Raw genomic sequence first — 18849 nt, forward strand, 5'->3', positions numbered from 1 at the left:
CAGTGCTCTGCAAGCTCTCCAGGACAACAGCAAATCTGGGGCTCTGTGCTTTCTTTCGTTCTGAACAAGTGTTACTGTTTTCTGCACAAAAGCGATTCTGCGAAGCAATGGGAAGACTTCTGCTTCCCAGGCACAGAGAAGGTGCTAGCAGGGAATTCTCTGCCTGCCTTTCCCCAGGGCTCTGCAAGCTCTCCAAGACAACAGCAAATCTGGGGCTCTGTGCTTTCTTTCGTTCTGAACAAGTGTTACTGTTTTCTGCACAAAAGCGATTCTGCGAAGCAATGTGAACACTTCTGCTTCCCAGGCACAGAGAAGGTGCTAGCAGGGAATTCTCTGCCTGCCTTTCCCCAGGGCTATGCAAGCTCTCCAGGACTACAGCAGATCTGGGGCTCTGTGCTTTCTTTCGTTCTGAACAAGTGTTACTGTTTTCTGCACAAAAGCGATTCTGCGAAGCAATGTGAACAGGCACAGAGAAGGTGCTAGCAGGGAATTCTCTGCCTGCCTTTCCCCAGTGCTCTGCAAGCTCTCCAGGACAACAGCAAATCTGGGGCTCTGTGCTTTCTTTCGTTCTGAACAAGTGTTACTGTTCTCTGCACAAAAGCGATTCTGCGAAGCAATGTGAACAGGCACAGAGAAGGTGCTAGCAGGGAATTCTCTGCCTGCCTTTCCCCAGTGCTCTGCAAGCTCTCCAGGACAACAGCAAATCTGGGGCTCTGTGCTTTCTTTCGTTCTGAACAAGTGTTACTGTTTTCTGCACAAAAGCGATTCTGCGAAGCAATGTGAACAGGCACAGAGAAGGTGCTAGCAGGGAATTCTCTGCCTGCCTTTCCCCAGTGCTCTGCAAGCTCTCCAGGACAACAGCAAATCTGGGGCTCTGTGCTTTCTTTCGTTCTGAACAAGTGTTACTGTTCTCTGCACAAAAGCGATTCTGCGAAGCAATTTGAATATGCACAGAGAAGGTGCTAGCAGGGAATTCTCTGCCTGCCTTTCCCCAGTGCTCTGCAAGCTCTCCAGGACAACATAAAATCTGGGGCTCTGTGCTTTCTTTCGTTCTGAACAAGTGTTACTGTTTTCTGCACAAAAGCGATTCTGCGAAGCAATGTGAACACTTCTGCTTCCCAGGCACAGAGAAGGTGCTAGCAGGGAATTCTCTGCCTGCCTTTCCCCAGGGCTCTGCAAGCTCTCCAGGACAACATAAAATCTGGGGCTCTGTGCTTTCTTTCGTTCTGAACAAGTGTTAGTGTTTTCTGCACAAAAGCGATTCTGCGAAGCAATGGGAAGACTTCTGCTTCCCAGGCACAGAGAAGGTGCTAGCAGGGAATTCTCTGCCTGCCTTTCCCCAGGGCTCTGCAAGCTCTCCAGGACAACATAAAATCTGGGGCTCTGTGCTTTCTTTCGTTCTGAACAAGTGTTACTGTTTTCTGCACAAAAGCGATTCTGCGAAGCAATGTGAACACTTCTGCTTCCCAGGCACAGAGAAGGTGCTAGCAGGGAATTCTCTGCCTGCCTTTCCCCAGGGCTATGCAAGCTCTCCAGGACTACAGCAGATCTGGGGCTCTGTGCTTTCTTTCGTTCTGAACAAGTGTTACTGTTTTCTGCACAAAAGCGATTCTGCGAAGCAATGTGAACAGGCACAGAGAAGGTGCTAGCAGGGAATTCTCTGCCTGCCTTTCCCCAGTGCTCTGCAAGCTCTCCAGGACAACAGCAAATCTGGGGCTCTGTGCTTTCTTTCGTTCTGAACAAGTGTTACTGTTCTCTGCACAAAAGTGATTCTGCGAAGCAATGTGAACAGGCACAGAGAAGGTGCTAGCAGGGAATTCTCTGCCTGCCTTTCCCCAGTGCTCTGCAAGCTCTCCAGGACAACAGCAAATCTGGGGCTCTGTGCTTTCTTTCGTTCTGAACAAGTGTTACTGTTTTCTGCACAAAAGCGATTCTGCGAAGCAATGTGAACAGGCACAGAGAAGGTGCTAGCAGGGAATTCTCTGCCTGCCTTTCCCCAGTGCTCTGCAAGCTCTCCAGGACAACAGCAAATCTGGGGCTCTGTGCTTTCTTTCGTTCTGAACAAGTGTTACTGTTCTCTGCACAAAAGCGATTCTGCGAAGCAATTTGAATATGCACAGAGAAGGTGCTAGCAGGGAATTCTCTGCCTGCCTTTCCCCAGTGCTCTGCAAGCTCTCCAGGACAACAGCAAATCTGGGGCTCTGTGCTTTCTTTCATTCTGAACAAGTGTTAGTGTTTTCTGCACAAAAGCGATTCTGCGAAGCAATGTGAACACTTCTGCTTCCCAGGCACAGAGAAGGTGCTAGCAGGGAATTCTCTGCCTGCCTTTCCCCAGTGCTCTGCAAGCTCTCCAGGACAACATAAAATCTGGGGCTCTGTGCTTTCTTTCGTTCTGAACAAGTGTTACGGTTTTCTGCACGAAAGCGTTTCTGCGAAGCAATGTGAACACTTCTGCTTCCCAGGCACAGAGAAGGTGCTAGCAGGGAATTCTCTGCCTGCCTTTCCCCAGTGCTCTGCAAGCTCTCCAGGACAACAGCAAATCTGGGGCTCTGTGCTTTCTTTCGTTCTGAACAAGTGTTACTGTTCTCTGCACAAAAGCGATTCTGCGAAGCAATTTGAATATGCACAGAGAAGGTGCTAGCAGGGAATTCTCTGCCTGCCTTTCCCCAGTGCTCTGCAAGCTCTCCAGGACAACAGCAGATCTGGGGCTCTGTGCTTTCTTTCGTTCTGAACACGTGTTACTGTTTTCTGCACAAAATCGATTCTGCGAAGCAATGTGAACACTTCTGCTTCCCAGGCACAGAGAAGGTGCTAGCAGGGAATTCTCTGCCTGCCTTTCCCCAGGGCTCTGCAAGCTCTCCAGGACAACAGCAAATCTGGGGCTCTGTGCTTTCTTTCGTTCTGAACACGTGTTACTGTTTTCTGCACAAAATCAATTCTGCGAAGCAATGTGAACACTTCTGCTTCCCAGGCACAGAGAAGGTGCTAGCAGGGAATTCTCTGCCTGCCTTTCCCCAGTGCTCTGCAAGCTCTCCAGGACAACAGCAAATCTGGGGCTCTGTGCTTTCTTTCGTTCTGAACAAGTGTTACTGTTCTCTGCACAAAAGCGATTCTGCGAAGCAATGTGAACAGGCACAGAGAAGGTGCTAGCAGGGAATTCTCTGCCTGCCTTTCCCCAGTGCTCTGCAAGCTCTCCAGGACAACAGCAAATCTGGGGCTCTGTGCTTTCTTTCGTTCTGAACAAGTGTTACTGTTTTCTGCACAAAAGCGATTCTGCGAAGCAATGTGAACAGGCACAGAGAAGGTGCTAGCAGGGAATTCTCTGCCTGCCTTTCCCCAGGGCTCTGCAAGCTCTCCAGGACAACAGCAAATCTGGGGCTCTGTGCTTTCTTTCGTTCTGAACAAGTGTTACTGTTCTCTGCACAAAAGCGATTCTGCGAAGCAATTTGAATATGCACAGAGAAGGTGCTAGCAGGGAATTCTCTGCCTGCCTTTCCCCAGTGCTCTGCAAGCTCTCCAGGACAACAGCAAATCTGGGGCTCTGTGCTTTCTTTCATTCTGAACAAGTGTTAGTGTTTTCTGCACAAAAGCGATTCTGCGAAGCAATGTGAACACTTCTGCTTCCCAGGCACAGAGAAGGTGCTAGCAGGGAATTCTCTGCCTGCCTTTCCCCAGTGCTCTGCAAGCTCTCCAGGACAACATAAAATCTGGGGCTCTGTGCTTTCTTTCGTTCTGAACAAGTGTTACGGTTTTCTGCACGAAAGCGTTTCTGCGAAGCAATGTGAACACTTCTGCTTCCCAGGCACAGAGAAGGTGCTAGCAGGGAATTCTCTGCCTGCCTTTCCCCAGTGCTCTGCAAGCTCTCCAGAACAACAGCAAATCTGGGGCTCTGTGCTTTCTTTCGTTCTGAACAAGTGTTACTGTTCTCTGCACAAAAGCGATTCTGCGAAGCAATTTGAATATGCACAGAGAAGGTGCTAGCAGGGAATTCTCTGCCTGCCTTTCCCCAGTGCTCTGCAAGCTCTCCAGGACAACAGCAGATCTGGGGCTCTGTGCTTTCTTTCGTTCTGAACACGTGTTACTGTTTTCTGCACAAAATCGATTCTGCGAAGCAATGTGAACACTTCTGCTTCCCAGGCACAGAGAAGGTGCTAGCAGGGAATTCTCTGCCTGCCTTTCCCCAGGGCTCTGCAAGCTCTCCAGGACAACAGCAAATCTGGGGCTCTGTGCTTTCTTTCGTTCTGAACAAGTGTTAGTGTTTTCTGCACAAAAGCGATTCTGCGAAGCAATGTGAACACTTCTGCTTCCCAGGCACAGAGAAGGTGCTAGCAGGGAATTCTCTGCCTGCCTTTCCCCAGTGCTCTGCAAGCTCTCCAGGACAACAGCAAATCTGGGGCTCTGTGCTTTCTTTCGTTCTGAACAAGTGTTACTGTTCTCTGCACAAAAGCGATTCTGCGAAGCAATGTGAACAGGCACAGAGAAGGTGCTAGCAGGGAATTCTCTGCCTGCCTTTCCCCAGTGCTCTGCAAGCTCTCCAGGACAACAGCAAATCTGGGGCTCTGTGCTTTCTTTCGTTCTGAACAAGTGTTACTGTTTTCTGCACAAAAGCGATTCTGCGAAGCAATGTGAACACTTCTGCTTCCCAGGCACAGAGAAGGTGCTAGCAGGGAATTCTCTGCCTGCCTTTCCCCAGGGCTCTGCAAGCTCTCCAGGACAACAGCAAATCTGGGGCTCTGTGCTTTCTTTCGTTCTGAACACGTGTTACTGTTTTCTGCACAAAATCAATTCTGCGAAGCAATGTGAACACTTCTGCTTCCCAGGCACAGAGAAGGTGCTAGCAGGGAATTCTCTGCCTGCCTTTCCCCAGTGCTCTGCAAGCTCTCCAGGACAACAGCAAATCTGGGGCTCTGTGCTTTCTTTCGTTCTGAACAAGTGTTACTGTTCTCTGCACAAAAGCGATTCTGCGAAGCAATGTGAACAGGCACAGAGAAGGTGCTAGCAGGGAATTCTCTGCCTGCCTTTCCCCAGTGCTCTGCAAGCTCTCCAGGACAACAGCAAATCTGGGGCTCTGTGCTTTCTTTCGTTCTGAACAAGTGTTACTGTTTTCTGCACAAAAGCGATTCTGCGAAGCAATGTGAACAGGCACAGAGAAGGTGCTAGCAGGGAATTCTCTGCCTGCCTTTCCCCAGGGCTCTGCAAGCTCTCCAGGACAACAGCAAATCTGGGGCTCTGTGCTTTCTTTCGTTCTGAACAAGTGTTACTGTTCTCTGCACAAAAGCGATTCTGCGAAGCAATTTGAATATGCACAGAGAAGGTGCTAGCAGGGAATTCTCTGCCTGCCTTTCCCCAGTGCTCTGCAAGCTCTCCAGGACAACAGCAAATCTGGGGCTCTGTGCTTTCTTTCATTCTGAACAAGTGTTAGTGTTTTCTGCACAAAAGCGATTCTGCGAAGCAATGTGAACACTTCTGCTTCCCAGGCACAGAGAAGGTGCTAGCAGGGAATTCTCTGCCTGCCTTTCCCCAGTGCTCTGCAAGCTCTCCAGGACAACATAAAATCTGGGGCTCTGTGCTTTCTTTCGTTCTGAACAAGTGTTACGGTTTTCTGCACGAAAGCGTTTCTGCGAAGCAATGTGAACACTTCTGCTTCCCAGGCACAGAGAAGGTGCTAGCAGGGAATTCTCTGCCTGCCTTTCCCCAGTGCTCTGCAAGCTCTCCAGAACAACAGCAAATCTGGGGCTCTGTGCTTTCTTTCGTTCTGAACAAGTGTTACTGTTCTCTGCACAAAAGCGATTCTGCGAAGCAATTTGAATATGCACAGAGAAGGTGCTAGCAGGGAATTCTCTGCCTGCCTTTCCCCAGTGCTCTGCAAGCTCTCCAGGACAACAGCAGATCTGGGGCTCTGTGCTTTCTTTCGTTCTGAACACGTGTTACTGTTTTCTGCACAAAATCGATTCTGCGAAGCAATGTGAACACTTCTGCTTCCCAGGCACAGAGAAGGTGCTAGCAGGGAATTCTCTGCCTGCCTTTCCCCAGGGCTCTGCAAGCTCTCCAGGACAACAGCAAATCTGGGGCTCTGTGCTTTCTTTCGTTCTGAACAAGTGTTAGTGTTTTCTGCACAAAAGCGATTCTGCGAAGCAATGTGAACACTTCTGCTTCCCAGGCACAGAGAAGGTGCTAGCAGGGAATTCTCTGCCTGCCTTTCCCCAGTGCTCTGCAAGCTCTCCAGGACAACAGCAAATCTGGGGCTCTGTGCTTTCTTTCGTTCTGAACAAGTGTTACTGTTCTCTGCACAAAAGCGATTCTGCGAAGCAATGTGAACAGGCACAGAGAAGGTGCTAGCAGGGAATTCTCTGCCTGCCTTTCCCCAGTGCTCTGCAAGCTCTCCAGGACAACAGCAAATCTGGGGCTCTGTGCTTTCTTTCGTTCTGAACAAGTGTTACTGTTTTCTGCACAAAAGCGATTCTGCGAAGCAATGTGAACACTTCTGCTTCCCAGGCACAGAGAAGGTGCTAGCAGGGAATTCTCTGCCTGCCTTTCCCCAGTGCTCTGCAAGCTCTCCAGGACAACAGCAAATCTGGGGCTCTGTGCTTTCTTTCGTTCTGAACAAGTGTTACTGTTTTCTGCACAAAAGCGATTCTGCGAAGCAATGGGAAGACTTCTGCTTCCCAGGCACAGAGAAGGTGCTAGCAGGGAATTCTCTGCCTGCCTTTCCCCAGGGCTCTGCAAGCTCTCCAAGACAACAGCAAATCTGGGGCTCTGTGCTTTCTTTCGTTCTGAACAAGTGTTACTGTTTTCTGCACAAAAGCGATTCTGCGAAGCAATGTGAACACTTCTGCTTCCCAGGCACAGAGAAGGTGCTAGCAGGGAATTCTCTGCCTGCCTTTCCCCAGGGCTATGCAAGCTCTCCAGGACTACAGCAGATCTGGGGCTCTGTGCTTTCTTTCGTTCTGAACAAGTGTTACTGTTTTCTGCACAAAAGCGATTCTGCGAAGCAATGTGAACAGGCACAGAGAAGGTGCTAGCAGGGAATTCTCTGCCTGCCTTTCCCCAGTGCTCTGCAAGCTCTCCAGGACAACAGCAAATCTGGGGCTCTGTGCTTTCTTTCGTTCTGAACAAGTGTTACTGTTCTCTGCACAAAAGCGATTCTGCGAAGCAATGTGAACAGGCACAGAGAAGGTGCTAGCAGGGAATTCTCTGCCTGCCTTTCCCCAGTGCTCTGCAAGCTCTCCAGGACAACAGCAAATCTGGGGCTCTGTGCTTTCTTTCGTTCTGAACAAGTGTTACTGTTTTCTGCACAAAAGCGATTCTGCGAAGCAATGTGAACAGGCACAGAGAAGGTGCTAGCAGGGAATTCTCTGCCTGCCTTTCCCCAGTGCTCTGCAAGCTCTCCAGGACAACAGCAAATCTGGGGCTCTGTGCTTTCTTTCGTTCTGAACAAGTGTTACTGTTCTCTGCACAAAAGCGATTCTGCGAAGCAATTTGAATATGCACAGAGAAGGTGCTAGCAGGGAATTCTCTGCCTGCCTTTCCCCAGTGCTCTGCAAGCTCTCCAGGACAACATAAAATCTGGGGCTCTGTGCTTTCTTTCGTTCTGAACAAGTGTTACTGTTTTCTGCACAAAAGCGATTCTGCGAAGCAATGTGAACACTTCTGCTTCCCAGGCACAGAGAAGGTGCTAGCAGGGAATTCTCTGCCTGCCTTTCCCCAGTGCTCTGCAAGCTCTCCAGGACAACATAAAATCTGGGGCTCTGTGCTTTCTTTCGTTCTGAACAAGTGTTAGTGTTTTCTGCACAAAAGCGATTCTGCGAAGCAATGGGAAGACTTCTGCTTCCCAGGCACAGAGAAGGTGCTAGCAGGGAATTCTCTGCCTGCCTTTCCCCAGGGCTCTGCAAGCTCTCCAGGACAACATAAAATCTGGGGCTCTGTGCTTTCTTTCGTTCTGAACAAGTGTTACTGTTTTCTGCACAAAAGCGATTCTGCGAAGCAATGTGAACACTTCTGCTTCCCAGGCACAGAGAAGGTGCTAGCAGGGAATTCTCTGCCTGCCTTTCCCCAGTGCTCTGCAAGCTCTCCAGAACAACAGCAAATCTGGGGCTCTGTGCTTTCTTTCGTTCTGAACAAGTGTTACTGTTCTCTGCACAAAAGCGATTCTGCGAAGCAATTTGAATATGCACAGAGAAGGTGCTAGCAGGGAATTCTCTGCCTGCCTTTCCCCAGTGCTCTGCAAGCTCTCCAGGACAACAGCAGATCTGGGGCTCTGTGCTTTCTTTCGTTCTGAACACGTGTTACTGTTTTCTGCACAAAATCGATTCTGCGAAGCAATGTGAACACTTCTGCTTCCCAGGCACAGAGAAGGTGCTAGCAGGGAATTCTCTGCCTGCCTTTCCCCAGGGCTCTGCAAGCTCTCCAGGACAACAGCAAATCTGGGGCTCTGTGCTTTCTTTCGTTCTGAACAAGTGTTAGTGTTTTCTGCACAAAAGCGATTCTGCGAAGCAATGTGAACACTTCTGCTTCCCAGGCACAGAGAAGGTGCTAGCAGGGAATTCTCTGCCTGCCTTTCCCCAGTGCTCTGCAAGCTCTCCAGGACAACAGCAAATCTGGGGCTCTGTGCTTTCTTTCGTTCTGAACAAGTGTTACTGTTCTCTGCACAAAAGCGATTCTGCGAAGCAATGTGAACAGGCACAGAGAAGGTGCTAGCAGGGAATTCTCTGCCTGCCTTTCCCCAGTGCTCTGCAAGCTCTCCAGGACAACAGCAAATCTGGGGCTCTGTGCTTTCTTTCGTTCTGAACAAGTGTTACTGTTTTCTGCACAAAAGCGATTCTGCGAAGCAATGTGAACACTTCTGCTTCCCAGGCACAGAGAAGGTGCTAGCAGGGAATTCTCTGCCTGCCTTTCCCCAGTGCTCTGCAAGCTCTCCAGGACAACAGCAAATCTGGGGCTCTGTGCTTTCTTTCGTTCTGAACAAGTGTTACTGTTTTCTGCACAAAAGCGATTCTGCGAAGCAATGGGAAGACTTCTGCTTCCCAGGCACAGAGAAGGTGCTAGCAGGGAATTCTCTGCCTGCCTTTCCCCAGGGCTCTGCAAGCTCTCCAAGACAACAGCAAATCTGGGGCTCTGTGCTTTCTTTCGTTCTGAACAAGTGTTACTGTTTTCTGCACAAAAGCGATTCTGCGAAGCAATGTGAACACTTCTGCTTCCCAGGCACAGAGAAGGTGCTAGCAGGGAATTCTCTGCCTGCCTTTCCCCAGGGCTATGCAAGCTCTCCAGGACTACAGCAGATCTGGGGCTCTGTGCTTTCTTTCGTTCTGAACAAGTGTTACTGTTTTCTGCACAAAAGCGATTCTGCGAAGCAATGTGAACAGGCACAGAGAAGGTGCTAGCAGGGAATTCTCTGCCTGCCTTTCCCCAGTGCTCTGCAAGCTCTCCAGGACAACAGCAAATCTGGGGCTCTGTGCTTTCTTTCGTTCTGAACAAGTGTTACTGTTCTCTGCACAAAAGCGATTCTGCGAAGCAATGTGAACAGGCACAGAGAAGGTGCTAGCAGGGAATTCTCTGCCTGCCTTTCCCCAGTGCTCTGCAAGCTCTCCAGGACAACAGCAAATCTGGGGCTCTGTGCTTTCTTTCGTTCTGAACAAGTGTTACTGTTTTCTGCACAAAAGCGATTCTGCGAAGCAATGTGAACAGGCACAGAGAAGGTGCTAGCAGGGAATTCTCTGCCTGCCTTTCCCCAGTGCTCTGCAAGCTCTCCAGGACAACAGCAAATCTGGGGCTCTGTGCTTTCTTTCGTTCTGAACAAGTGTTACTGTTCTCTGCACAAAAGCGATTCTGCGAAGCAATTTGAATATGCACAGAGAAGGTGCTAGCAGGGAATTCTCTGCCTGCCTTTCCCCAGTGCTCTGCAAGCTCTCCAGGACAACATAAAATCTGGGGCTCTGTGCTTTCTTTCGTTCTGAACAAGTGTTACTGTTTTCTGCACAAAAGCGATTCTGCGAAGCAATGTGAACACTTCTGCTTCCCAGGCACAGAGAAGGTGCTAGCAGGGAATTCTCTGCCTGCCTTTCCCCAGTGCTCTGCAAGCTCTCCAGGACAACATAAAATCTGGGGCTCTGTGCTTTCTTTCGTTCTGAACAAGTGTTAGTGTTTTCTGCACAAAAGCGATTCTGCGAAGCAATGGGAAGACTTCTGCTTCCCAGGCACAGAGAAGGTGCTAGCAGGGAATTCTCTGCCTGCCTTTCCCCAGGGCTCTGCAAGCTCTCCAGGACAACATAAAATCTGGGGCTCTGTGCTTTCTTTCGTTCTGAACAAGTGTTACTGTTTTCTGCACAAAAGCGATTCTGCGAAGCAATGTGAACACTTCTGCTTCCCAGGCACAGAGAAGGTGCTAGCAGGGAATTCTCTGCCTGCCTTTCCCCAGGGCTCTGCAAGCTCTCCAGGACTACAGCAGATCTGGGGCTCTGTGCTTTCTTTCGTTCTGAACAAGTGTTACTGTTTTCTGCACAAAAGCGATTCTGCGAAGCAATGTGAACAGGCACAGAGAAGGTGCTAGCAGGGAATTCTCTGCCTGCCTTTCCCCAGGGCTCTGCAAGCTCTCCAGGACAACAGCAAATCTGGGGCTCTGTGCTTTCTTTCGTTCTGAACAAGTGTTACTGTTCTCTGCACAAAAGCGATTCTGCGAAGCAATTTGAATATGCACAGAGAAGGTGCTAGCAGGGAATTCTCTGCCTGCCTTTCCCCAGTGCTCTGCAAGCTCTCCAGGACAACAGCAAATCTGGGGCTCTGTGCTTTCTTTCATTCTGAACAAGTGTTAGTGTTTTCTGCACAAAAGCGATTCTGCGAAGCAATGTGAACACTTCTGCTTCCCAGGCACAGAGAAGGTGCTAGCAGGGAATTCTCTGCCTGCCTTTCCCCAGTGCTCTGCAAGCTCTCCAGGACAACAGCAAATCTGGGGCTCTGTGCTTTCTTTCGTTCTGAACAAGTGTTACGGTTTTCTGCACGAAAGCGTTTCTGCGAAGCAATGTGAACACTTCTGCTTCCCAGGCACAGAGAAGGTGCTAGCAGGGAATTCTCTGCCTGCCTTTCCCCAGTGCTCTGCAAGCTCTCCAGGACAACAGCAAATCTGGGGCTCTGTGCTTTCTTTCGTTCTGAACAAGTGTTACTGTTCTCTGCACAAAAGCGATTCTGCGAAGCAATTTGAATATGCACAGAGAAGGTGCTAGCAGGGAATTCTCTGCCTGCCTTTCCCCAGTGCTCTGCAAGCTCTCCAGGACAACAGCAGATCTGGGGCTCTGTGCTTTCTTTCGTTCTGAACACGTGTTACTGTTTTCTGCACAAAATCGATTCTGCGAAGCAATGTGAACACTTCTGCTTCCCAGGCACAGAGAAGGTGCTAGCAGGGAATTCTCTGCCTGCCTTTCCCCAGGGCTCTGCAAGCTCTCCAGGACAACAGCAAATCTGGGGCTCTGTGCTTTCTTTCGTTCTGAACAAGTGTTAGTGTTTTCTGCACAAAAGCGATTCTGCGAAGCAATGTGAACACTTCTGCTTCCCAGGCACAGAGAAGGTGCTAGCAGGGAATTCTCTGCCTGCCTTTCCCCAGTGCTCTGCAAGCTCTCCAGGACAACAGCAAATCTGGGGCTCTGTGCTTTCTTTCGTTCTGAACAAGTGTTACTGTTCTCTGCACAAAAGCGATTCTGCGAAGCAATGTGAACAGGCACAGAGAAGGTGCTAGCAGGGAATTCTCTGCCTGCCTTTCCCCAGTGCTCTGCAAGCTCTCCAGGACAACAGCAAATCTGGGGCTCTGTGCTTTCTTTCGTTCTGAACAAGTGTTACTGTTTTCTGCACAAAAGCGATTCTGCGAAGCAATGTGAACAGGCACAGAGAAGGTGCTAGCAGGGAATTCTCTGCCTGCCTTTCCCCAGGGCTCTGCAAGCTCTCCAGGACAACAGCAAATCTGGGGCTCTGTGCTTTCTTTCGTTCTGAACAAGTGTTACTGTTCTCTGCACAAAAGCGATTCTGCGAAGCAATTTGAATATGCACAGAGAAGGTGCTAGCAGGGAATTCTCTGCCTGCCTTTCCCCAGGGCTCTGCAAGCTCTCCAGGACAACAGCAAATCTGGGGCTCTGTGCTTTCTTTCATTCTGAACAAGTGTTAGTGTTTTCTGCACAAAAGCGATTCTGCGAAGCAATGTGAACACTTCTGCTTCCCAGGCACAGAGAAGGTGCTAGCAGGGAATTCTCTGCCTGCCTTTCCCCAGTGCTCTGCAAGCTCTCCAGGACAACATAAAATCTGGGGCTCTGTGCTTTCTTTCGTTCTGAACAAGTGTTACTGTTTTCTGCACAAAAGCGATTCTGCGAAGCAATGTGAACACTTCTGCTTCCCAGGCACAGAGAAGGTGCTAGCAGGGAATTCTCTGCCTGCCTTTCCCCAGTGCTCTGCAAGCTCTCCAGGACAACAGCAAATCTGGGGCTCTGTGCTTTCTTTCGTTCTGAACAAGTGTTACTGTTTTCTGCACAAAAGCGATTCTGCGAAGCAATGGGAAGACTTCTGCTTCCCAGGCACAGAGAAGGTGCTAGCAGGGAATTCTCTGCCTGCCTTTCCCCAGTGCTCTGCAAGCTTTCCAAGACAACAGCAAATCTGGGGCTCTGTGCTTTCTTTCGTTCTGAACAAGTGTTACTGTTTTCTGCACAAAAGCGATTCTGCGAAGCAATGTGAACACTTCTGCTTCCCAGGCACAGAGAAGGTGCTAGCAGGGAATTCTCTGCCTGCCTTTCCCCAGGGCTATGCAAGCTCTCCAGGACTACAGCAGATCTGGGGCTCTGTGCTTTCTTTCGTTCTGAACAAGTGTTACTGTTTTCTGCACAAAAGCGATTCTGCGAAGCAATGTGAACAGGCACAGAGAAGGTGCTAGCAGGGAATTCTCTGCCTGCCTTTCCCCAGTGCTCTGCAAGCTCTCCAGGACAACAGCAAATCTGGGGCTCTGTGCTTTCTTTCGTTCTGAACAAGTGTTACTGTTCTCTGCACAAAAGCGATTCTGCGAAGCAATGTGAACAGGCACAGAGAAGGTGCTAGCAGGGAATTCTCTGCCTGCCTTTCCCCAGTGCTCTGCAAGCTCTCCAGGACAACAGCAAATCTGGGGCTCTGTGCTTTCTTTCGTTCTGAACAAGTGTTACTGTTTTCTGCACAAAAGCGATTCTGCGAAGCAATGTGAACAGGCACAGAGAAGGTGCTAGCAGGGAATTCTCTGCCTGCCTTTCCCCAGTGCTCTGCAAGCTCTCCAGGACAACAGCAAATCTGGGGCTCTGTGCTTTCTTTCGTTCTGAACAAGTGTTACTGTTCTCTGCACAAAAGCGATTCTGCGAAGCAATTTGAATATGCACAGAGAAGGTGCTAGCAGGGAATTCTCTGCCTGCCTTTCCCCAGTGCTCTGCAAGCTCTCCAGGACAACATAAAATCTGGGGCTCTGTGCTTTCTTTCGTTCTGAACAAGTGTTACTGTTTTCTGCACAAAAGCGATTCTGCGAAGCAATGTGAACACTTCTGCTTCCCAGGCACAGAGAAGGTGCTAGCAGGGAATTCTCTGCCTGCCTTTCCCCAGTGCTCTGCAAGCTCTCCAGGACAACATAAAATCTGGGGCTCTGTGCTTTCTTTCGTTCTGAACAAGTGTTAGTGTTTTCTGCACAAAAGCGATTCTGCGAAGCAATGGGAAGACTTCTGCTTCCCAGGCACAGAGAAGGTGCTAGCAGGGAATTCTCTGCCTGCCTTTCCCCAGTGCTCTGCAAGCTCTCCAGGACAACAGCAAATCTGGGGCTCTGTGCTTTCTTTCGTTCTGAACAAGTGTTACTGTTCTCTGCACAAAAGCGATTCTGCGAAGCAATGTGAACAGGCACAGAGAAGGTGCTAGCAGGGAATTCTCTGCCTGCCTTTCCCCAGTGCTCTGCAAGCTCTCCAGGACAACAGCAAATCTGGGGCTCTGTGCTTTCTTTCGTTCTGAACAAGTGTTACTGTTTTCTGCACAAAAGCGATTCTGCGAAGCAATGTGAACAGGCACAGAGAAGGTGCTAGCAGGGAATTCTCTGCCTGCCTTTCCCCAGGGCTCTGCAAGCTCTCCAGGACAACAGCAAATCTGGGGCTCTGTGCTTTCTTTCGTTCTGAACAAGTGTTACTGTTCTCTGCACAAAAGCGATTCTGCGAAGCAATTTGAATATGCACAGAGAAGGTGCTAGCAGGGAATTCTCTGCCTGCCTTTCCCCAGGGCTCTGCAAGCTCTCCAGGACAACAGCAAATCTGGGGCTCTGTGCTTTCTTTCATTCTGAACAAGTGTTAGTGTTTTCTGCACAAAAGCGATTCTGCGAAGCAATGTGAACACTTCTGCTTCCCAGGCACAGAGAAGGTGCTAGCAGGGAATTCTCTGCCTGCCTTTCCCCAGTGCTCTGCAAGCTCTCCAGGACAACATAAAATCTGGGGCTCTGTGCTTTCTTTCGTTCTGAACAAGTGTTACTGTTTTCTGCACAAAAGCGATTCTGCGAAGCAATGTGAACACTTCTGCTTCCCAGGCACAGAGAAGGTGCTAGCAGGGAATTCTCTGCCTGCCTTTCCCCAGTGCTCTGCAAGCTCTCCAGGACAACAGCAAATCTGGGGCTCTGTGCTTTCTTTCGTTCTGAACAAGTGTTACTGTTTTCTGCACAAAAGCGATTCTGCGAAGCAATGGGAAGACTTCTGCTTCCCAGGCACAGAGAAGGTGCTAGCAGGGAATTCTCTGCCTGCCTTTCCCCAGGGCTCTGCAAGCTCTCCAAGACAACAGCAAATCTGGGGCTCTGTGCTTTCTTTCGTTCTGAACAAGTGTTACTGTTTTCTGCACAAAAGCGATTCTGCGAAGCAATGTGAACACTTCTGCTTCCCAGGCACAGAGAAGGTGCTAGCAGGGAATTCTCTGCCTGCCTTTCCCCAGGGCTATGCAAGCTCTCCAGGACTACAGCAGATCTGGGGCTCTGTGCTTTCTTTCGTTCTGAACAAGTGTTACTGTTTTCTGCACAAAAGCGATTCTGCGAAGCAATGTGAACAGGCACAGAGAAGGTGCTAGCAGGGAATTCTCTGCCTGCCTTTCCCCAGTGCTCTGCAAGCTCTCCAGGACAACAGCAAATCTGGGGCTCTGTGCTTTCTTTCGTTCTGAACAAGTGTTACTGTTCTCTGCACAAAAGCGATTCTGCGAAGCAATGTGAACAGGCACAGAGAAGGTGCTAGCAGGGAATTCTCTGCCTGCCTTTCCCCAGTGCTCTGCAAGCTCTCCAGGACAACAGCAAATCTGGGGCTCTGTGCTTTCTTTCGTTCTGAACAAGTGTTACTGTTTTCTGCACAAAAGCGATTCTGCGAAGCAATGTGAACAGGCACAGAGAAGGTGCTAGCAGGGAATTCTCTGCCTGCCTTTCCCCAGGGCTCTGCAAGCTCTCCAGGACAACAGCAAATCTGGGGCTCTGTGCTTTCTTTCGTTCTGAACAAGTGTTACTGTTCTCTGCACAAAAGCGATTCTGCGAAGCAATTTGAATATGCACAGAGAAGGTGCTAGCAGGGAATTCTCTGCCTGCCTTTCCCCAGGGCTCTGCAAGCTCTCCAGGACAACAGCAAATCTGGGGCTCTGTGCTTTCTTTCATTCTGAACAAGTGTTAGTGTTTTCTGCACAAAAGCGATTCTGCGAAGCAATGTGAACACTTCTGCTTCCCAGGCACAGAGAAGGTGCTAGCAGGGAATTCTCTGCCTGCCTTTCCCCAGTGCTCTGCAAGCTCTCCAGGACAACATAAAATCTGGGGCTCTGTGCTTTCTTTCGTTCTGAACAAGTGTTACTGTTTTCTGCACAAAAGCGATTCTGCGAAGCAATGTGAACACTTCTGCTTCCCAGGCACAGAGAAGGTGCTAGCAGGGAATTCTCTGCCTGCCTTTCCCCAGTGCTCTGCAAGCTCTCCAGGACAACAGCAAATCTGGGGCTCTGTGCTTTCTTTCGTTCTGAACAAGTGTTACTGTTTTCTGCACAAAAGCGATTCTGCGAAGCAATGGGAAGACTTCTGCTTCCCAGGCACAGAGAAGGTGCTAGCAGGGAATTCTCTGCCTGCCTTTCCCCAGGGCTCTGCAAGCTCTCCAAGACAACAGCAAATCTGGGGCTCTGTGCTTTCTTTCGTTCTGAACAAGTGTTACTGTTTTCTGCACAAAAGCGATTCTGCGAAGCAATGTGAACACTTCTGCTTCCCAGGCACAGAGAAGGTGCTAGCAGGGAATTCTCTGCCTGCCTTTCCCCAGGGCTATGCAAGCTCTCCAGGACTACAGCAGATCTGGGGCTCTGTGCTTTCTTTCGTTCTGAACAAGTGTTACTGTTTTCTGCACAAAAGCGATTCTGCGAAGCAATGTGAACAGGCACAGAGAAGGTGCTAGCAGGGAATTCTCTGCCTGCCTTTCCCCAGTGCTCTGCAAGCTCTCCAGGACAACAGCAAATCTGGGGCTCTGTGCTTTCTTTCGTTCTGAACAAGTGTTACTGTTCTCTGCACAAAAGCGATTCTGCGAAGCAATGTGAACAGGCACAGAGAAGGTGCTAGCAGGGAATTCTCTGCCTGCCTTTCCCCAGTGCTCTGCAAGCTCTCCAGGACAACAGCAAATCTGGGGCTCTGTGCTTTCTTTCGTTCTGAACAAGTGTTACTGTTTTCTGCACAAAAGCGATTCTGCGAAGCAATGTGAACAGGCACAGAGAAGGTGCTAGCAGGGAATTCTCTGCCTGCCTTTCCCCAGTGCTCTGCAAGCTCTCCAGGACAACAGCAAATCTGGGGCTCTGTGCTTTCTTTCGTTCTGAACAAGTGTTACTGTTCTCTGCACAAAAGCGATTCTGCGAAGCAATTTGAATATGCACAGAGAAGGTGCTAGCAGGGAATTCTCTGCCTGCCTTTCCCCAGTGCTCTGCAAGCTCTCCAGGACAACATAAAATCTGGGGCTCTGTGCTTTCTTTCGTTCTGAACAAGTGTTACTGTTTTCTGCACAAAAGCGATTCTGCGAAGCAATGTGAACACTTCTGCTTCCCAGGCACAGAGAAGGTGCTAGCAGGGAATTCTCTGCCTGCCTTTCCCCAGTGCTCTGCAAGCTCTCCAGGACAACAGCAAATCTGGGGCTCTGTGCTTTCTTTCGTTCTGAACAAGTGTTACTGTTTTCTGCACAAAAGCGATTCTGCGAAGCAATGTGAACACTTCTGCTTCCCAGGCACAGAGAAGGTGCTAGCAGGGAATTCTCTGCCTGCCTTTCCCCAGGGCTATGCAAGCTCTCCAGGACTACAGCAGATCTGGGGCTCTGTGCTTTCTTTCGTTCTGAACAAGTGTTACTGTTTTCTGCACAAAAGCGATTCTGCGAAGCAATGTGAACAGGCACAGAGAAGGTGCTAGCAGGGAATTCTCTGCCTGCCTTTCCCCAGTGCTCTGCAAGCTCTCCAGGACAACAGCAAATCTGGGGCTCTGTGCTTTCTTTCGTTCTGAACAAGTGTTACTGTTTTCTGCACAAAAGCGATTCTGCGAAGCAATGTGAACACTTCTGCTTCCCAGGCACAGAGAAGGTGCTAGCAGGGAATTCTCTGCCTGCCTTTCCCCAGTGCTCTGCAAGCTCTCCAGGACAACATAAAATCTGGGGCTCTGTGCTTTCTTTCGTTCTGAACAAGTGTTAGTGTTTTCTGCACAAAAGCGATTCTGCGAAGCAATGGGAAGACTTCTGCTTCCCAGGCACAGAGAAGGTGCTAGCAGGGAATTCTCTGCCTGCCTTTCCCCAGTGCTCTGCAAGCTCTCCAGGACAACAGCAAATCTGGGGCTCTGTGCTTTCTTTCGTTCTGAACAAGTGTTACTGTTTTCTGCACAAAAGCGATTCTGCGAAGCAATGTGAACACTTCTGCTTCCCAGGCACAGAGAAGGTGCTAGCAGGGAATTCTCTGCCTGCCTTTCCCCAGGGCTATGCAAGCTCTCCAGGACTACAGCAGATCTGGGGCTCTGTGCTTTCTTTCGTTCTGAACAAGTGTTACTGTTTTCTGCACAAAAGCGATTCTGCGAAGCAATGTGAACAGGCACAGAGAAGGTGCTAGCAGGGAATTCTCTGCCTGCCTTTCCCCAGTGCTCTGCAAGCTCTCCAGGACAACAGCAAATCTGGGGCTCTGTGCTTTCTTTCGTTCTGAACAAGTGTTACTGTTCTCTGCACAAAAGCGATTCTGCGAAGCAATGTGAACAGGCACAGAGAAGGTGCTAGCAGGGAATTCTCTGCCTGCCTTTCCCCAGTGCTCTGCAAGCTCTCCAGGACAACAGCAAATCTGGGGCTCTGTGCTTTCTTTCGTTCTGAACAAGTGTTACTGTTTTCTGCACAAAAGCGATTCTGCGAAGCAATGTGAACAGGCACAGAGAAGGTGCTAGCAGGGAATTCTCTGCCTGCCTTTCCCCAGTGCTCTGCAAGCTCTCCAGGACAACAGCAAATCTGGGGCTCTGTGCTTTCTTTCGTTCTGAACAAGTGTTACTGTTTTCTGCACAAAAGCGATTCTGCGAAGCAATGTGAACAGGCACAGAGAAGGTGCTAGCAGGGAATTCTCTGCCTGCCTTTCCCCAGTGCTCTGCAAGCTCTCCAGGACAACAGCAAATCTGGGGCTCTGTGCTTTCTTTCGTTCTGAACAAGTGTTACTGTTCTCTGCACAAAAGCAATTCTGCGAAGCAATTTGAATATGCACAGAGAAGGTGCTAGCAGGGAATTCTCTGCCTGCCTTTCCCCAGTGCTCTGCAAGCTCTCCAGGACAACATAAAATCTGGGGCTCTGTGCTTTCTTTCGTTCTGAACAAGTGTTAGTGTTTTCTGCACAA

Source organism: Strix uralensis, chromosome 4, assembly GCF_047716275.1.
Source record: "Strix uralensis isolate ZFMK-TIS-50842 chromosome 4, bStrUra1, whole genome shotgun sequence".
NCBI lineage: Eukaryota > Metazoa > Chordata > Aves > Strigiformes > Strigidae > Strix > Strix uralensis.